Source organism: Panthera uncia (genome assembly GCF_023721935.1).
Source record: "Panthera uncia isolate 11264 chromosome E2 unlocalized genomic scaffold, Puncia_PCG_1.0 HiC_scaffold_20, whole genome shotgun sequence".
Taxonomy (NCBI): Eukaryota; Metazoa; Chordata; class Mammalia; order Carnivora; family Felidae; genus Panthera; species Panthera uncia.
Window position 1 is genome coordinate 2,432,558 of NW_026057589.1, and position 18,761 is coordinate 2,451,318.

General features: G+C 35.6%; 1 protein-coding gene across 1 annotated transcript in view; it reads right to left on the reverse strand.

Annotated features, from left to right (window-relative positions):
* CDH8 (cadherin 8) overlaps positions 1-18,761 on the reverse strand; it is a 358,755-nt gene that overhangs the window by 10,395 nt on the left and 329,599 nt on the right. The gene's annotated exons all lie outside the window — the stretch shown is intronic.

Genomic DNA, 18,761 nt, shown 5'->3' on the forward strand with positions numbered 1-18,761 from the left:
TACAAGGTCTACACCAAATAAATAGTAAAGTAGGGAACAGATAAACAGTAGGGGTATATGCTTGCTTTTTTCAGACAGCACATTACATTATGCCATTATGTATGAGATTCCTTTCAGATTCTGGTAACATATTCATTGTAAATAAAAATATTTACTTATATGCTTAGTTTGCCATTTTTTTCCTCCAGATATACCTATTAGTGCATTATTGGAGGTTGTTTGATATTGTATCAAATACAGCCATCTTAAAATTAAAGTCTCAGAATTTTAACACAATGGTTTTAACACTGAGGAGACAAATAGATAATACTCAGTAAAGTGTGTGTATTATCTCAGTAAAGTCTAACCCCCTTGAGGGAGTCTAGCCTTAGTCATGGCTCTATTCCAAGTCTTCAGCACAGGACTTGACACAGAGTGAAGATCCTCATAAAAAACAGCAACACTGGTGGGGTTGTTTTATCCACTTTTATTTGGAATGTTTCAGTTCTAAGGAAGTGATCAACTAACTGATATGATAGAAGCTTGCTAAGTCTTTTCAAAATTTCTGCTGCATATGAGAGTTTTTCTTCCTATGTGACTTACATGGTCGAGCCCCAGCCTCATCCTCCAGCTTCCCGTCCTACCACTCCTCTGTGTTCTAGCCATCCTGGCCTTTTCTGAGTCAAGGATCTTCTTTCCTTCGTGCTTTCATAATTGCTCTTTCTTCTACCTCATAATCTCTCTACCTTTCCTTAGCCCTCATTTGAATTAACATTTATGCATTCTTTATGTCTGTACTTAAATGTAATTTTGGGGGGATAATTCCTTTACTAACCATCCCCAGCCTTCCCAGACAGAGTGTTTATGCAATCTAATAAGATAATCTTTATATTTTTATCAAAGAACTTATTACAAAGAAATAATATAGTAATAGGGATGTGATCGATACAGGGGATGCCAAAATAAACTGAAAAACTTTTAAGTAATGAATAACCAATTTAAAATGCATAATGAGTACTCAGCAAATATTTGTTAAGTGAATGAATAATCATTAGCTGCATTTTATGGGTCTCACATTTATTTCCCTTCATGTTATTTTGTCATAGGGAATTATATGTGATTCAGAATAAGTCAGTGAGAAAGTTCAGTTTAGGCTATTGGAAAGGATTTATAGCCCAAGGTCCTATATGGAAATTTAAGAGATATATTCATGGTTTCTCAGTCTTACTCTGGGCATAACTAATACCATGTATCATGAACAATAAACTCAGGGTGCTTAGATTCAAATAGAGAAGACTGAGAGGAGAAGAATATTTGAAATACCATCTCAGATATCTAAAATATCTGAACTATCATCATGTTAAAGAGTGCACACCAGAATTCCCTTTTACTGAGCTGAAATTTGATAACTTAGTCCTGTATTCAGAGGGGGGCACATAATCGGAATTAGAATCTCCTGTAGCTGGTTTAGGAGGAATGTCTTCTTTGATTGTTAATATTCAGTCTTTATATCATTTAGAGTTGGCAATCAAGGGCCTTCTTTCATAGAACATTAATACTCTTAGAAGAAAAGTTTCTTTGTATAAATAAGCCAGTAAGCATTTGTGATAGACTAAATGTTTGTGCCTCTCCCTCCACCTGCAGTTGACATTTGTAAGCTCCAACCCCCAGTGTGGCTGTCTATGGAGATAGATTTTTTAAGGAAATTAATTAAGGGTAAATGAGGTCATAGGGTGGGGTCCTGGTCCTATAGAATTTGTGCCCTTATAAGAAGAGACACAAGAATGCTTCTCTTTCTCTACCCATGGGTGCACAAAGAAAAGGTCATGTGAACACAAAGAAACATGGTGGCCTCTTACAAGCAGCCAGGAGAAGAGGCTTCAGAATGAAACATACCTTGCCTGCCCCTTGATCTTAGACTTCCTAACCTCCCAAACTGTGAGAAACAAATGTTGTTTAAGCCACCAGTTTGCAGTGTTTGTTATAGCAGCCTGAGCAAACTAAAATCTTGTAGGCACTAATTATTTCTGTATACATACTCCATGAAATATCCAAATCTATCTAAAGAGATAGACTGTGTCTACCTGGATAATTCTTTAACTTTATTTGTGTAATTTTCCCACATTCCTCACTAATTTCCTTCCTTCCATTTATTTTCTATGTATTTTTAATAGAAAAAGAAAGGTCATTATTCTTGTTATTATTTAAATATCCCATGTTCTTCCCACATTGTCCTTGTTTGTTCCCCCAGATAAAATAAGGCAGGCAAATTAAATTCTCTATTGTTTTACCGTCGTTCATCTATTATTGTTGCCCTGATGCAGAAATTTTACTTTCCCCAAGTCCCATTTATTTGAAATCATGGAGCTATGGCTTTTGTTCATTGTTTTACATGCAAGCAAAAGCAACAAGGAGCCAGAGTTAATGAAGGCACTTGCCAGACAAATGTTTATGACAAAAGGAGTAGATGAAGAGAAGATCACTGGCTTTCTCTCTTTTTGAAAAAATATCTCCTGGCATTTGACTTGCAAATTTATTTCACATTTTCTCGGTCAAGTAAAATGGAATAAAAATGGCAAGGAGGTCAAAACAAAGGGAAAATGGCACTCTGTTCAGTAGGTATGGACAAGAGATTTAATTAAGTCCTTATTGTGTTGTGTCTGCTGTTTATTTCTAAGAGCCTAGCAAAGCAATAGAGATACCAAATCTATTACCTTTTAGCAAATTAGATATAAATATATGTATATACAATACCTAATATTTGGGAATATGGAGTGAAGATCCTACCATTTATATTTCATTTATACATTTTTACTCCAAACACTAAGTGTTGTTGGAAACAATCAGGCTGTAATGAATTAATAAAAACTAAGACTCTGTGAAGCCAATCTCCTCTAGTACCATTATAACTTCCTACATAATTCATTGAAAGTGTACCAACATACTAAATCTGCAACAAGCAACTGGATATTCTGAGCTACCTAATTAGATCATTTGTTACTTGTTTCCTTTTTTTTTCCTCATTAGGTTGTCCACAATACCACCTGATGTCAATAATATCAATGTTTGTCAAGCATTAACTCATTATCAAATTTCCAAATATTTAATAATAAAGTATATCTAGCCATAAAGTAATGATCAATGTTTATTCTGCCTTTAGAAAAAAAACATCATTGTGAATTCTTTTGGAAGTTCCTAGACTAACACCAAATAATGTTTAGTCAAAAATTTGCAAGTACGCATTAAATGAATTAACACTTTTTTAACAGAAGAATTCTGCTATAAGCATGCAATTACTACAGTTCTATAAATATCTGCATTGTTTTCATTTTGTGGAGGAAATATACAGAAACTGGGCTGTGCTTAGGACTCAGCAAGTAGCCTGTGAAAGTTAAACATCTTCTAAAATTCCATAAGAAGCTACATAAACTATTCTTAAATTGTTAATATAAAAGCAAAAAATTAGATTATATGAAGTTGGTGTAGAATATAGTGGTATGAATAGTGATGTCCAAAAAGACATATCCAAGTCCTTTTTTTTTGAAATCTGTGAATGTTACCTTCGTTGGAAAAGAGTCTTTGCATATGTAATTAAATTAAGTGTTTGGAGATGAGTTCATCTGGGGCTGAACCGCTGGGTACTACATTCAAAACATGTATCCTTGTGAGAGTGTGGCAGAGGTAGATTGGACACAGAGTAAAGGAAGAAGTAATGTGACCACAGAGGCAGACATTGGTATGATGTAACCATCAAGCCATGGAATGTCTACAGCCAACAGAGAAGCTGGAAGACAAAAAGGATGAATTTTCCTCCAGAATCTCTGGAGAGGAGTATGGCCCTATAAGCAAATTGATTTTGGATTTCTGGCCTCCAGAACTCTGAGATAATATATCTCTGGTTATTTTAAGCCCCTCAGTTTGTGGTAATTTGTTCTGGGATCCCTAATAAACTAAGTTAATCAGTGAATCTGATTAAATGTGATTTACAGAGTCAGGGAAGGGCATACTTATTCCCATTTTACATATGAGGAATGGAGTTTTTGACAAACAGTGACTTGCTCAAGGTTTCTCAGCTGGTAGCTAAGAATTACAACTAAATCCAATGTATTTTCTACACTTTCTGTCATCTTAACAAAATTCATCTCAGAAAACAAGGGAAAATGAGCTCTAAGAAGGTTAAATTAAAGCTTAAGGATAAGATACAAAACAGAAAGTGTGTGGAGGGAGGTTTTTCCATTCTATGGCACCTTTATCACAAACAAGGAAAAACTAAATGGTCATTGCCACTGTAGATGATAATTCAGTATTTTAGAAGGATCAAAAGGTATTCAGTACAGTACTCCATAGATCTAAATCCCATATCCTGAGAGTCTGCCTAACATAGCACAACATATCATAGCATAACATAACCATGAATTAATTATCAAGAAGTGATTATTTTTGGTGCCAGAGAGAAACACAAGTATTACAGGTACAAATTCTATGCTAGATACAATCATATTGCCCAAGGTCTTCTGAGTTTGATTATTTTTTCCCTGTATTTAATTTGCATACTTGCTCTTACACAAAATGTTCCATGAACCTTATGCAGATCGCTTAATGCTTAGATGAAAAGATTTATCTTACTCCAGGCACTGGGGAATGAGGGATGAAGACTAATATGACCTTCATTTTATTTCAGGAATACCTATATTAACTAACCCCAGAAAGTGAAAACTATACCAACAGTCAGTTTCTGTTCAAATGGAAATTTTAAACCTTTTATAAATATCAACATGTATGACAAAGAGTATTTTTACCTATTTATGCAGAAGTAAAAAAAAAAAAAAAAAACAACAACATTTTTTAGAGTATGCAAGCTATTTAAATACAAACCAAACCAAACAAAGAAATACTAAGGCTCTTACTGGAATTTCTTGTGAAAATTCCAGAAAATAACCTCATAGTCATTAAAAATCAAGACATTGGAAAGCTAGTGTTGTCAAGAGAGTGACTTTTCCACCACATCGCTATTGATTGAGTAGACCTCTCTAAATATTTAAGAAACTGGGTGTCAGAGATTAATTCTTTTTGCACTGGAGCTGATTAATTCATTTTGCACTGGAGATGATAAATTTGTGCTTATTAACACACTTGATGTATAGGGTAGTTGGACCAGAGAGTAAGGCTGTTTTACAACAGCAGTTCAAGTGAGGTATACATTGCATATAACTTACTGAAATCATTAAATATAGTGAATGGACAACTGCGGATATGAAAGAAAGGAATTACCGAAAGTAGTTTGTTATCTAGTTAACCTGCTTCCATTTGAAGGAGGTCAAGTATCCCTGCAAATCATCATTTTGTTAGATACCATCCTCTCCCTGAATGTTTTGAATTTGCACATATACAAATAAGACATAAGGTGAAAGCCACCAAAAATGGTACAAATGCACATTCCCTTGCTATCACCCACGTCTCTATCTTAACTTCTTTCAAATCTACACCGATACCTTCACTGCATTCTGCCCTCAGTTATTCAGTGCCTATTGTCAACAAGACATCACTGTCAGAGGAAAGATCCTCTGCATACTTTCCCCTAGCATGCTGCAATATGGTCAGATACGATGGTTTTCTGTCTTGCAAAATGAAAGATCCTTGGATGCAGAGATACTGTCTTCTTTAGCAAATGCAAATGCATCATTTCATTTGTCATGTGTGTCACTATATAGAAGTCTTCATGGCGAGATGTTAATCCTTGTTGAATGAGCAAATGGGTGGCCAGGTTAAGTGAGGATGTGATCACTGATCCCAAAGAACTTCTGACACAGAAGGGGAGAGAAAAATGGCACGTAACTAGCCAAAACATAGGCGACTTGGTGGTCTATTCTCTAATTGGGACCTTTGTCCTGCCTTAGCTCTCATACCCTGTGGTCCACTATGCCATATGTACCTTGACTTAAAGTTCCATCATCATAGATACAGATGAAAAGAAGCCTTAAGGAAGGTGAGGCCTGTGGGCTGGGTTTAAAAACAGCTGGTTGTGAAATGGGGAAATACAGAGAATGGCATTCCATCTTTTCTGCTTCCCTGTTTTGTTCAATAGCATTCTGCCCTCAGCGTTTTCATCTAACCTCTGACAACAAGAAAACCACGGGCTCAAAATGGAGTCACTATATTAAAGCCCACATCAGCAAATCAAGACTTGATACCTAAGCTAAATGCACTTTCAGCTGCCCCCCTGACCCACCACCTGCAAGGAATGTGAACTTCAACCAACCAACCTGGAGTTGTGTGGTCAGCACTAGGACACAGTCCATAATAAGGACCCTTATGTTGCCTTAGAATGCCCACCAGTGCATTCTTTGCTAATAATGTCCTTTTTTCTGGTCCTCTCTGACTTTAAAAAACTTTCTATACTGGACGTCATTGGTGCTCCTTTCTCTTTGCTACATGGGATGCTGTCTGATTCATTTATTCTTGAATAAAGTCAGTTGGAGCTTCAAATATCCTTAGTTGAATTTTCATTCTTTACCACCTCTTTATGAACTATTTGAATGTGATTCACTTACTTGATTTCAAATACCAGACAATATTTCTTTCTAAAATGTTACCCTACATCTCTTCTACTTACCTACTGACCATATGTACCTGAATGTTCAGTAGCACAAATTCAACCTTTCAAATAATGGAACTAATAATATTTCATCCATATTCTTCCCCATTTTTAAAAATCCCTTTCTTGGTTCCGTTCCTTGCATCATCTGTGTGGCTTTATGACTTTATACATCTCTCCCCTTGCATCCAATAACCTCACTTCTTTCTTTTCATGTAAGAAAGTTCTGTCCATCCTTCAGTAACTAGCTGAAAATTTATTACTTCATTTATGAAGGAGGCTGTAGGAACAGCCTAGGGATTTGGGAGTATCTAATTCAGAGATGAAATGGAGATTGGATTATAAAGAAATGTAAAGTAAATATAGTGGTTTTAATTGTTCTCTTAAATACATGATAGTGAATACAGTGAATATGAGTTAGTCACTTTGTAACGAGTCTCAAAATACAAAACAGAACCTTGAGAAGTCCAAAATATTCCTAGCCCTACAAAACTAGAATGCAAGGAGAGAGACATATGTCAGCAGTCTTATATTTATTATTACACTAATTAAAATAAAGTGTCCATTATCTCTTAGGGTCTGACATACCTGGTCCATCTTGACATTCCAATCTTAAGCCCATTTAATTATCAACTTAAATCTGAGCAAATATTCACACAAACAGAAGCCAACTCTAAAATTCAGGCAGTAATTCAGATATAAATATTTGCATGTGTTAAAAATGCCTATTCTTGGATTTTACCCCAAATCAACTGAATAAGAATTTCCCGGGATAGGCCCTGGACATCTGCATTTCAAATAAATTTTGTTTGCATAAAAATCTCCTGGGATGCCTGAGAGCCATTCTACTCTATTCCATTTCTTCCCTTAGGTGTTTGCAGTGGTTAATGGCTTGGCCCAAACCCTTAGAGGCTCCACTGGGGAAGCTATTATGCTCTGGGTTCTGTAATCCAGCAGGGGTAGCAGCTGATAGCAATTTTCCTGCATAATTCCTTCTTTTCTGGCTTAGTGGTAAAATAACTGCTAAAAAAAGGAGGGAAAGATGCAAGAAAATGTGGCATCCTACAGCGAGCTGAAGTCCAGTGTTTGTCCTTGAATCACTTTAAAGTTTAATATGTTATATTAAAACAGCTTGGCTAAACATATATCTTTGGGCAGAAGTCTTAATATATAGTGAAGGCAAGAGTATGGAAGGCAGTTATGTAGATAAAATTATCATTCAAGCAGTGGTCACATTATCATTCCTCCCAGGTTGCTGAGAATGGCACGTGCTTTTGAATCTTAAAATCCACATCCTGTATAGTATTGGAAATAGTACTGTTTTGATCATACAAAAATGACTTTACATTAAAGGTCAAACTGATTTGCTTTTCCTCAAATTCACCCAAATATTAACAGGTTAAAATACGATGGAAGGAGCAGAAATAAAATGATTGAAGAAGAAGATACCTGTGTAGGTCACCCTTATGACTGAAATAGAAATCACATCAAGCTTATTCAAACTCTTTTTATTGAAAATGTAATCTGATAAAATTCCCTATTGTTATACACTATAGAGAAATCTGAATACATTTTGAAGTCATGCATGATTTCATTTTAATACTTTCTTTCAAAATAAAAGGGATTTTTTTGATGAGTCTTTTAAAATATTCTCAAGATGTTATTTGATTTTCCAAGCTTGCCAACCCCCGTTGACAATGGATGCGTAGTATTTTCTGGTACTGGGCAGTGATATAAAGATCCCTACTATCAAATATTCCACATTCTGGCACCATAGAGCTGTGCTTAACAAATAGAAATTTAGGGGAGTTCTTCCACTTTCAACATTCTAAATCCTCAATAGCTTATCTTAAGGTATAATTCCTTTAGGGTGTGTATTTCAGAATTTTTCTGAATATCTTATTAGATAATATTCAGGCTCTGGAATCATTCCTCATTGTGTTTGCACACCAATTTCATTACTTACCTGGTTGCATTTTAAAATAATTTCCCCATGGTCAGAGCAAATACTTTTATTGTACCCAAATTACTAATTACAAAACCAAGAGTCAGAAGGTCTTTGAGGAGCAAATGTGTTTTTCTTCCTGAGGTGTATAATAAAACTTAAAATAACAGTGGTTTTCATTAGTATATGTAAAGCTATCAGTTACCTTAACTTTGAAATTAAGTGAAGACCTGTAATCTTTTAAGAATATTTGGATTTCAGAGTTTTATACTTTATAAGGAATTTCTGTTTGAAAACCTAAAAGTTGGAATATAAAGAACTGAGAAAATAAAGGTTAAGGAGTAAGACTTCAGGATGCACATTGAGGAAGAGTTTCCAGAATGGATTATGATGAGGTTCTTATAGAATCCAGATGCAGTATGAAGTTATTTCTAAGGAAAACTTCCACTTAATTACTATAAAAAATCAGTCATCAGTTTTAGTAATCCAGATTTCGATTTAAAACTTTATCTTAATCAAAAGGAAGCCCACTGAACTCACAGAAAAATCCAAAAAAGTCAAAAACCACTAGGAAATTGCTACAGTTCAGAGCTAGGTTCAGAAAATCCATTGATGACAATTCCTAAATAGAAGACTGCCCAATAAAAGTTTATATCTTACATCGCCTGTGTCTAGTATTAGATCGTGTACACAGTAGGTGATGTTAAATTGCATAGTTCTTCTATTTTATCTTTAACTTTTTTAGCCCAAGATCATTGGTACCATTTGAAAGATTTCTATCTCTATTTTTGTCTTGAGGCCTCTTCCTTCCTTAGAGTATTTTCTCCTGTATGTGTTTCTACTGACTGGGAACACAAATATTTCAACAATTAGGGGGAAAATTTGAGAGTTCTCTAGGAAGCTTGGTCCATGTCATTTTAGGATGCATTTTATCCATCAGTAAATAGCTCACTTCTTTGTTTAAAATGGTCTGGTTCTTGCAAATTTTCTCTCTCCAACTGTGAATCAAGATTGTTCTAAGAATATACAACATATCCCCTACTTTCAAATGGAATATTTTTATTATACATTTCTTTGATGGTGCTCACCTTGCATTACTATCTATTCTTGTTGTTATTGTACCAAACGAACAACTTTGACAAGTATAACTCATTTATATAAAAATTTTACTCTTTCTTAACTAGGAATATTTAACTCACCTGGATCATTGTCCTTGGAAAAAATTTGGTGCACATTCTACAACATTATTGGTGAGTCTTAATGATGAGACATCTCATTTTAATATTTAAAAAGTACTATTCAGTGTCATTTGAAAGCTCCCAACTTGAGAAAAGTCCAAGGAGAGACTAATAGTCTCACTGAACTGAAGACACAAAGATGGGTTTTGGATTTGTAGGAGTAAGTACCAGAGAAAAAGAATGTATGCAAAGAGAGAGGTAAGGAAAGTGATAAAAAGGGGACAATTTTGGAAAAAAAATATTATGAAAACTTTTCATTTAAGAAAGCTGTAATAATATTAGCTATATTAATATACTAAGCAAAGTGGAATGCATATTAGTATCAATCAAAATAAATTTTAGAACAATGAAAATTATCAGTTATAAAGAGGGCTATTTCATAGTAATGAATATGTCAATTCAGTAAGAAGGTTTAATATGTGATGATCAAATATACCTTTCAAAAATACATAAGACAGACAGAGACCCACCCCCTGAGGTAGGCAGCTGTCAGTTGAACTCCCCTGCTCTCACATCCCCAGAGAGTACTTTCACTTTAATAAACTTTCCTACTTGTACCACTGGGGGGAAAAAAAAAAAAAAATACCTAAGACAAAAAGTGACGGAATTGAAAGTAGCAACAGACAATTCCATAATACTTTGCAATTTCAACACTCCTTTCTCAAGTTATCGATACAACAAATAGGAAGAACACAGTAAGGTGACAGAATAGCTGAACGTGATGGTTTTAGTCTATAAACTGATGTAAATTATTTGTCATTTAAATTATTTGTCGGAAAATTCCACTCAACAATAGGAGAAAACATACATATATAAATATAAATATATATGTGTGTATATATATATATACAAACAAAACCATATATATGTGTGTGTGTGTGTATACATATATATAAACAAACAAAACCCATATATATATATATATATATATGGGTTTTGTTTGTTTGTTTTTGTTTTTTTTTTTCCTCGAAGGTACAAGGACTGTTCACCACGATAGACTACATTCTGGGCCATAAAAAGTTCCAATGCAAAAAAGTTGAAATGAACAAGTTATGTTCCCTGATTCAAAATAATTAAATTAGAATACCTTAACAAGAAAATTATGCCATGAGTCAAAGAAGAAATCACAAGGGTCATTAGAAACTGTATTTGGAACTGAATGAGAATGTAAACACAACCCATTAAAATTTTGTGGGATGGAGCTAAAGAGCTATTTAAGAGAAATATAAAATGTTAAATACTTGTATTAGACATAAACAAAGTCTTAAAATCAGTGACTTAAACTTCCACCTTAAGAAACTTGAAAAAGAGCAAGTTAAGTCCAAATATATAAATGAAAGAGTTTAACAAAGGTAAGTATCAATGAAAGAGTAAATTAAAAAAATATACAAGGCATTCATAAAATGAAATATTGTTTACTGCTAAAGAGCAATGAAACTTATAAAACTTTAACTAGACTAATTAGGAAGTAAAAGAAAACACAAATTACATATTAGAGGTATGAAGAGAGGCAGTGATATGAACAATTTAATAACAATGCTTTCCTTAACTGAGGTGAATTGTACAAGTTTCCTGACATGCAAAAGTGCCTAAACCACCTCAAGAAGGAACAGAAATTTGGAATAGCCTTATATCAATTAAAGAAACTATACTAATAATTAAAAAGCTTACTGTAAAGAAAACCACAATCCCAGATGGCTTCACTAGTGAATTCTACCATACTCTTTAGGAAGATACTATGCCAATTCTACACAAGTCTTCCATAAAATAGAAAAGGAGGAAATATTTCCCAGTTCATTTTATGAGACTAGCATTATCCTGATACTTAAACCAGGCAAAACTATTGCAAACATATGCAGGCACTTCACACATCAATGTCCCCAGGGGTATGAAGTTAAATGTCTTACAACCAGCTTTTCTGAGACAGGGAGAAAGACACTGATAGGTAGCATTTGCCAATTTTTGTGTTGTAGATACGATACCTCAACTATGGTTGATTTCAAGCTAACAACCTAGTATTAACCAGCTACCCAAATTCCTGAAATCTTAAAAATCAGGTCTCATGAACTACTTACAAAGAGGAGCAGCAGAGCACCAAATATCTTTTAATTAACCTACGGGGGAAAATTCTTAAGAACATTTTAGCAATTTGAATACAGCAATACGAAAAAATGATTTTGACACTACCTAGTGGTATTACTCCTAAGAATATGGTTTTGTTTTTCTCTTAACTTTGAAAGTCAATTGCCAGATTGATAGGATAAAGGAGAAAAACCATATGATCATTTCAGTAGATGAATTTGATAAAATTCAGCACTCGTTCATGATAAAAAAAACTCAGCTAACGGTGAGTAGGAGATTCTCCTCAACCTAATGAAGGCTATCTTATAAAAACTTGGAATTAACACCTTACATAATGTTGAAAAATATGAATACTTTTTCCCAACCATCAGCAACAAGCAAGGTTGTATTCTTTTGTTTTCAACATTCTGCTACGGGCTCTAAACAGAAAAAAATAAGGCACGAGAAAGAAATTAAAGATTGTAAAAGAAGAAGAAACCTGCTTTATTCACTAACAACATAATACTGAACACAAAAAACTCTAATTGGTATGTAGAATATTTTCATAGCCCCACAAAGTGCTCTTATTGTCTGGTGGCATGCATGTGCAAGGGATTGACTGTAAAGAGAGATGAAGGGACTTTGTGGGGTGATGGAAATGTGATAGTGATATAGGTGCATGCATTTGTGAAACTTTTCACCTGTGCACTTAAAACGAGTATTTGTTGCAGGTCAATTATTTCTCAAGAAAGATTTAAGAATTTCCCAATTCATTTGATTTACATCTGCCTCCCCTGCACTTAGTTTTGCTTCAGGAGTGGAAGGTAGCCTTCCCAAAGTGGGGTATTTAGTTCTCTTCTCTCTCTGTCCTTCTAATTCCTTTTCTAGTCACATATCTGCTGTATCTGATTGTGACAGCTCCATGATCTGCCCACGGACACATGGGTCAAGGGAAAGGGTAAAATTTCACATGGCTATAATCTGTTACAGCTATAATCTGTTACTGGTGCCCTATGAGAGGGAGATAGAAAGTGCTGGTACTTTTGTTTATTGGGATTTTTCATGTGTTCCTCATAGACTCTAGCACTGGCAGCCCCTCTGACTTGAACTCATGTGATGAAAATGGTGCCTTCTTCTGAAATTCCCAAACTGAACTCTTAGAATTACCCTATTTGGTTCCTTCTGTCCACCCAGGACTTGGAGTTCTTTTAAGATGATCCCACATTTACCTGCCACTTCATACAATTTGGAAAATGGGACCAGATATCAGTGGATAAATTGAAAACACCCCCAATCCTGGAATATTAAAATGTTTTTGTTTTTCGAAATGTAGTTTGGGATGGCATTTAAGCCTCTATATCATTACATCTGTCTATTACTTTGAGGTGATAGAACTGATTTAAAATTAGATGGGGGTGACTGTTGTGTACCTCTGTAGATTTACTAAAAATTATTGAATTGTACTATAAAATAGGTGGGTTATATGAAATGTATGTTGTATTTCAAAAATCTATTTAAAATTGTGAAAAAGAAAAAGAATATGCTCACATTTGTATTAGCATTCACATAGGAGAGCCGCATGTGCTATCTCTTTGAAGATTGATGAATAGTCGCAAAGTCATTTGTGACCCTAATGCCTATCTACAAAATGTTCCTTTGAGTAACACTGTGCATAGATTGATAGCTGACAATATTTGGCTCCTAAAATTAGGAAAATTCCAGGTGGTAACCTGGATGATCTACCAGTATGCGTCATGTCTTGCAAAAACTGTAGAAACCTCCGCTGAATCTCTGGGAACATAATCTCTCCAAGTAAAGGATAAGCTCCTAAAATATTCCATATTAAAAAAAATTGATATTCACAGAATTCAATAAGTAGATTATGCTGTTTAACTTGCCCTTCTATAACAAAAAGGAGCTTATTCAGTCTTTTTTTTTTAAGCTTGTGAAAAGTGAAATCTAAGCCAATCTTCTGAAGAGTTCGAGCATTTTCCTTTTAGAAGAAGCCATTTAAGACCAAAAACAATTTCTGTGGATGTTTAACAGCTCATTAGTTTTTAGTGATCTGAAGCAATGAGAGTTTATTTATTAGGAAAAAGTAACTTTATTTTTTAATTTGAGATGGAAAATATTAAAAACCTAAGGATAAGTGAAACTGGTTCCAAAAGACTCCCAAGAGATGTCATATGTGGATTTGCTGGTAATTGCTCTGCATTCTTACTTTTAAACATGCATTTGCCAGGATCTCCATACCCACCACAGAAGGTAGAAGTGATACTTAAATTCTTGTGTTGCTTTTGTTACCACGTTTTTACATTTGAACATTTTTCACATTTTAAAAATTTCCTCTTACAGTATCTCCAATTAAATCCTCCAGTTCATCACAATCGTGGTATTTTTTTCCTTGATTATTCTTCTCTTTTCCTGCAATGCTTATATTAAAGACAACGGCATTGAAAGAAAAATACAACAGATATGTTTTTCATGTACATTTCTTTCAATGTAAATTCTCATTCCTGTCCAATAAGCCAATAGAACATCTGTAATTATCCTACTTAACTTTTGGAACAATAATTGCCTATCCCTGTACAGGCTGAAATGGGAGTTTTGCCCAGTGACAATTAAAAGTGAAAGTAAGTTAACATTTGCCAGTAATAACTAGTCTATATTAAGCTATTCAATCTATATACAGTATACAAAAAGCTGTTACATTAAAAAACAGCCTACATAGCGTATACTAAAATATTTATGGGGGCTCTTGGGTGGGTCAGTCAGTTGAGTGTCTGACTTTAGCTCAGGTCACGATCTCACAGTTCATGAGTTCGAGCCCTGTATCAGGCTCTCTGCTGTCAGCAAAGAGCCCCCTTCGGATCCTCTGTCCTCCTCCCTCTCTATACCTTCCCTGCTCACATGCTGTCTCTCAAAATTAAATAAGCATTTAAAAATATATATATTATTGACGAATGCTATCATACATGGGACTTGCTTCAAAGAAATAGAAGTGGGGAAAGTGGTAAGGAAATAAATGAAATAAGCTTGGGCATAAGGCGGCAATTATTGAAATTTAAGATATGGGTATGCAGAGAGCAATATGATGATTTATTTTATAAACTTTTAATATTTTCCATAATGAAACATTGAAAAATAACCTAGGCAGTTATTTTCTTTTCTTTTTTTTTTTTTTTTTTTTTTTTCCAACGTTTTTTATTTATTTTTGGGACAGAGAGAGACAGAGCATGAACGGGGGAGGGGCAGAGAGAGAGGGAGACACAGAATCGGAAACAGGCTCCAGGCTCCGAGCCATCAGCCCAGAGCCTGACGCGGGGCTCGAACTCACGGACCGCGAGATCGTGACCTGGCTGAAGTCGGACGCTCAACCGACTGCACCACCCAGGCGCCCCTAGGCAGTTATTTTCTAATTACATCTTTGTTTATTAGCTCTGTGGACTTAGACAAGATTTTCTACTACCTTGAGTCTTTATTCTCTTAATTGAATGATGGAATAATAACACACAACCTGTTGGACTATTACAAAGATTAGAGATCATACTATAGATGTAAAAAATAGAGCACAGGACAAAACCTAAAGTCACTGAATGGTACTCATGATTTAATTCATGGACCTTTGGAAGGAGTCATTTATACTTTTAAATGAGAATCAGATGATATAATGTTTGTATATCCTCATGTATATACATGTACATAATTTGGATTTCCATCTCTCTTTGGCATGCTCTAACCAGACAATCAAACATTGTCTGAGCAGCATTTTAAAAGACATGGGCCCTTAGAAGATTCACTAGTTGGGTTCTTTAAAAGTATTAATGGACATTGGGGACATTATTTTTTCAGAGGTATTGGCTCTAGATATTATTCATTTCATCATGCATTCATTCATATCTTTGTTGTGTTCAGTCCCAAACTTCTGGCTGTGCTCGCATTAAGGATCTTAGAGATAGAAAGGTTTGGAAATCCACTTGATCTTGCTGCATAGGTGCAATTTCTCTGCAAAAGGCATTATTTCAGTCACCCTCCTCCACCATGAGGTAGGATAGACCCTGCAATTGGTAATTCTAGAAAAGCCAGTAAAGCACAGAGTCAAGTGATCTTTGAGGATACCTTCCCTCCAGGACTAGATCACCACCGCACCATTGGTGTTCAGCAGAGACAGTGCCTGTCATCATGGAATTGTTATCTTTTCTGTTGTCCATTCCTCCTACTTCCCCACAAATACATGACAGTGCTGGGAGACTAAGCAATAACACCTTCAGAACTTGAGATCAGTTGTACATTCTTGCCTTTCAGGTTTAAAATGGAACTAAAACCAGTAACAGATTATTGCAATGTGATAATAAAGTGTGTATATCATGATGTTGCTAAATCTCAGGTGATTCACTCTCCTCCATTTTCCAGGTATTTATTGTGAAGAACTCTGTGAAAGTGTTTCCATGGTCTAGGCATTATAGATAGAGCAATAAAAAGGTTCAGATGCTTTCATGGAACTTCTAATCTAGAGGGAGACACAGTGAAACAACAACCATAATGACAAATGCAGAAATCACACGCATTTCTTTAATTATAATTGTTCCATGTGTTAGGTAATAAGGGAGCCAGGTTACATTGAGGGGCTATAGCAACAGGCCTTAAAACCTATGTGAAATCTAATGCATCAGTCAGACAGGGACAGTTATCTGACTGCTTGCATTTACATTGATTTCCTGACAGTCAATTGCTCTGTTCTTTGCCTCAGGAGGTGCTGACCTAACAGATCCTGTGTCATCCAGAATTTGGCTGGGTTCAGCTAATGGGGAGTCAGTAGCTGGTGACGGGAGGGTTGGAGAAAAGAACTCCAAGTTATTCATCTCTCTTCGCTAGCTCAAGGTGGCATTTCTAGCAACAGCTGAACCTCCTCAGTGGTTTCAGTCTTCCCTCCCTTCCTATGGCTCCTTTTGCATTTCTAACTTTTCTGGGAAACACTAGACACTGAGTTCCAGTAATCCTGCATCTTCCCTTTGTCTCTCAGCTTCTTGGTTGCAATAACTTTCTCCTGTTGCCAATATTTAAGTTGTCTCCCATCATCTCTGTCACCATTGCCTTGTGTTAAATGTCCTGTTTTAAATACTGAGAGTGGCTTCTGTTTTGGTGATACGTGGTCAATACACAGTTTTGAGTTGGAAACAGAACTTGAAAACAAAGGACTTGTTTTGTCTAGCGTCTAAAAAGGGTCTATCTGGGGGAAAAAAAAACACAAAACAAGGGCAACCCTTATCCAGCTTAGTTTGGAGAGTAGAACCGGGTGCAAGGGCTTGGCCAGTGAGGTATTACAGAAGGTGAAAATTGCTATGGAAGAAAACAAAGCAGGTCTGGAGAACTGAGGAGCTCAGTAGAGAAGAGCATGCTCAGTGAAGGCAACATTTGAGCGAGTTGAGGCAGATGATGAGGGAGTCAATCACTTAGATAGCTGAGTCAGGAGGGGGGAGAGGACAATGTGTCCAGAGAGGGGATAGTAAATTCAATGACCCTCAGGCGGGCATGCCTGTGATAAGTTCAATGAGCTCAAAAGGAAGGATGTCAGTGTGGCTGGGGGTTCGCTGGAGTGATGTGAATCAGAGTATAAGATCAAGTCAAAGAGATAAAGAAGGGCACTTACATTTTTTACATAGTTTCTATCAGAATTTTTAGAACCCTGAAATTTGTTTCCTTATATATAATGTGGTAATAATATAACTAACTTTACATTCTAATAGTGAGGATGACATTACATAAGGTGTACGAAGTGCTTACCAGGGACCAGACACATATAAAGAGGTCTATCATTATTACTATTGCTGTGTTGTTTCTATTACTTACCTTCCCTGTGTTTTCTCTTCCTTCAGCGGAGATGATGAGTCTGTCTCCCTTGCTCTGCACACATTTCCCTTAGAGGATGATTTTTGGCTTTTAGAATCAGTTGCTCTAAACCAAAAGCAGAAGTTGCTCTCTCACCTGAGAAAGAAGCTAGCTTCATTAATTTCTACTGTGTTCAGTGGAGTCAAATGGTAAATTCCTTTGAGGGAAGGGGTTATGTCTTAAATGACTTCGTATCTGAATAGTCTAACACTGAGGCTGTAGTAAAGCTTTAATGTTTGCGGAATGAAAGATGAATGTTCTCATCCTCCCAGATTATCTAACTTGGGGCAATGAACATGAAGATGCCAGCCTTTGCTTATGCATCACTGAAGCAAAGAAGTCTTATTCACATTGGGATATTTCTGTGTCTGTGAATCTGATTCCTCAAAGCCAATGTAAAGCACATCTATCAACACCAGGATGATCTGAATGTTTAGATAATTATTCAAATAATGATCGCTATTCATGCAGGAATGCATCCATTCTTTGCACTCCATTCTTAGGACAGCAGGATTTTTTGTTTGCCCGAATCACTCATTTTACAAATTTATTAGTCATCTACTCTGTACGGGGCACTGTTCCCAGTACTGATTGCCTCAACTCTCCATTTGATTTTGCCTGTGAAAATAAAACCAAAGAGATACTGGAAATCTACTTTCTCATTCCAAAGTTCTTATTTAAAAAAAATCAGCAGTTGGTTTGTGTTCAAGTGTTACTTTGTAAATGCCCCTCATCCGGTTCCTTTAATTCTGGGGCACTCTCTTTATTATGTTCACATCACTAGATACTCCTGCTGTGTAACCTTCCACCTACCTACCTCGAGTCTATCTCTGTCTTCTATGGGCTTTTAAGCTCTTTGCAGAAAGATCAAATCATTAATGGTATTAAAGATGTCGCAGTAAAATTGTTATCTATGCTGGAAATGTTACGTGAGTAAAGAAAGGGAGAAATTTTTAATTGGAAGTCTTGCAGCTGGAAACTTCCACAAGGCTGGGGTTTTGTGTTTCTTTATATTTACTAGCGTTAATGCATTGTAGGTTAGGCAGAGTGTGCT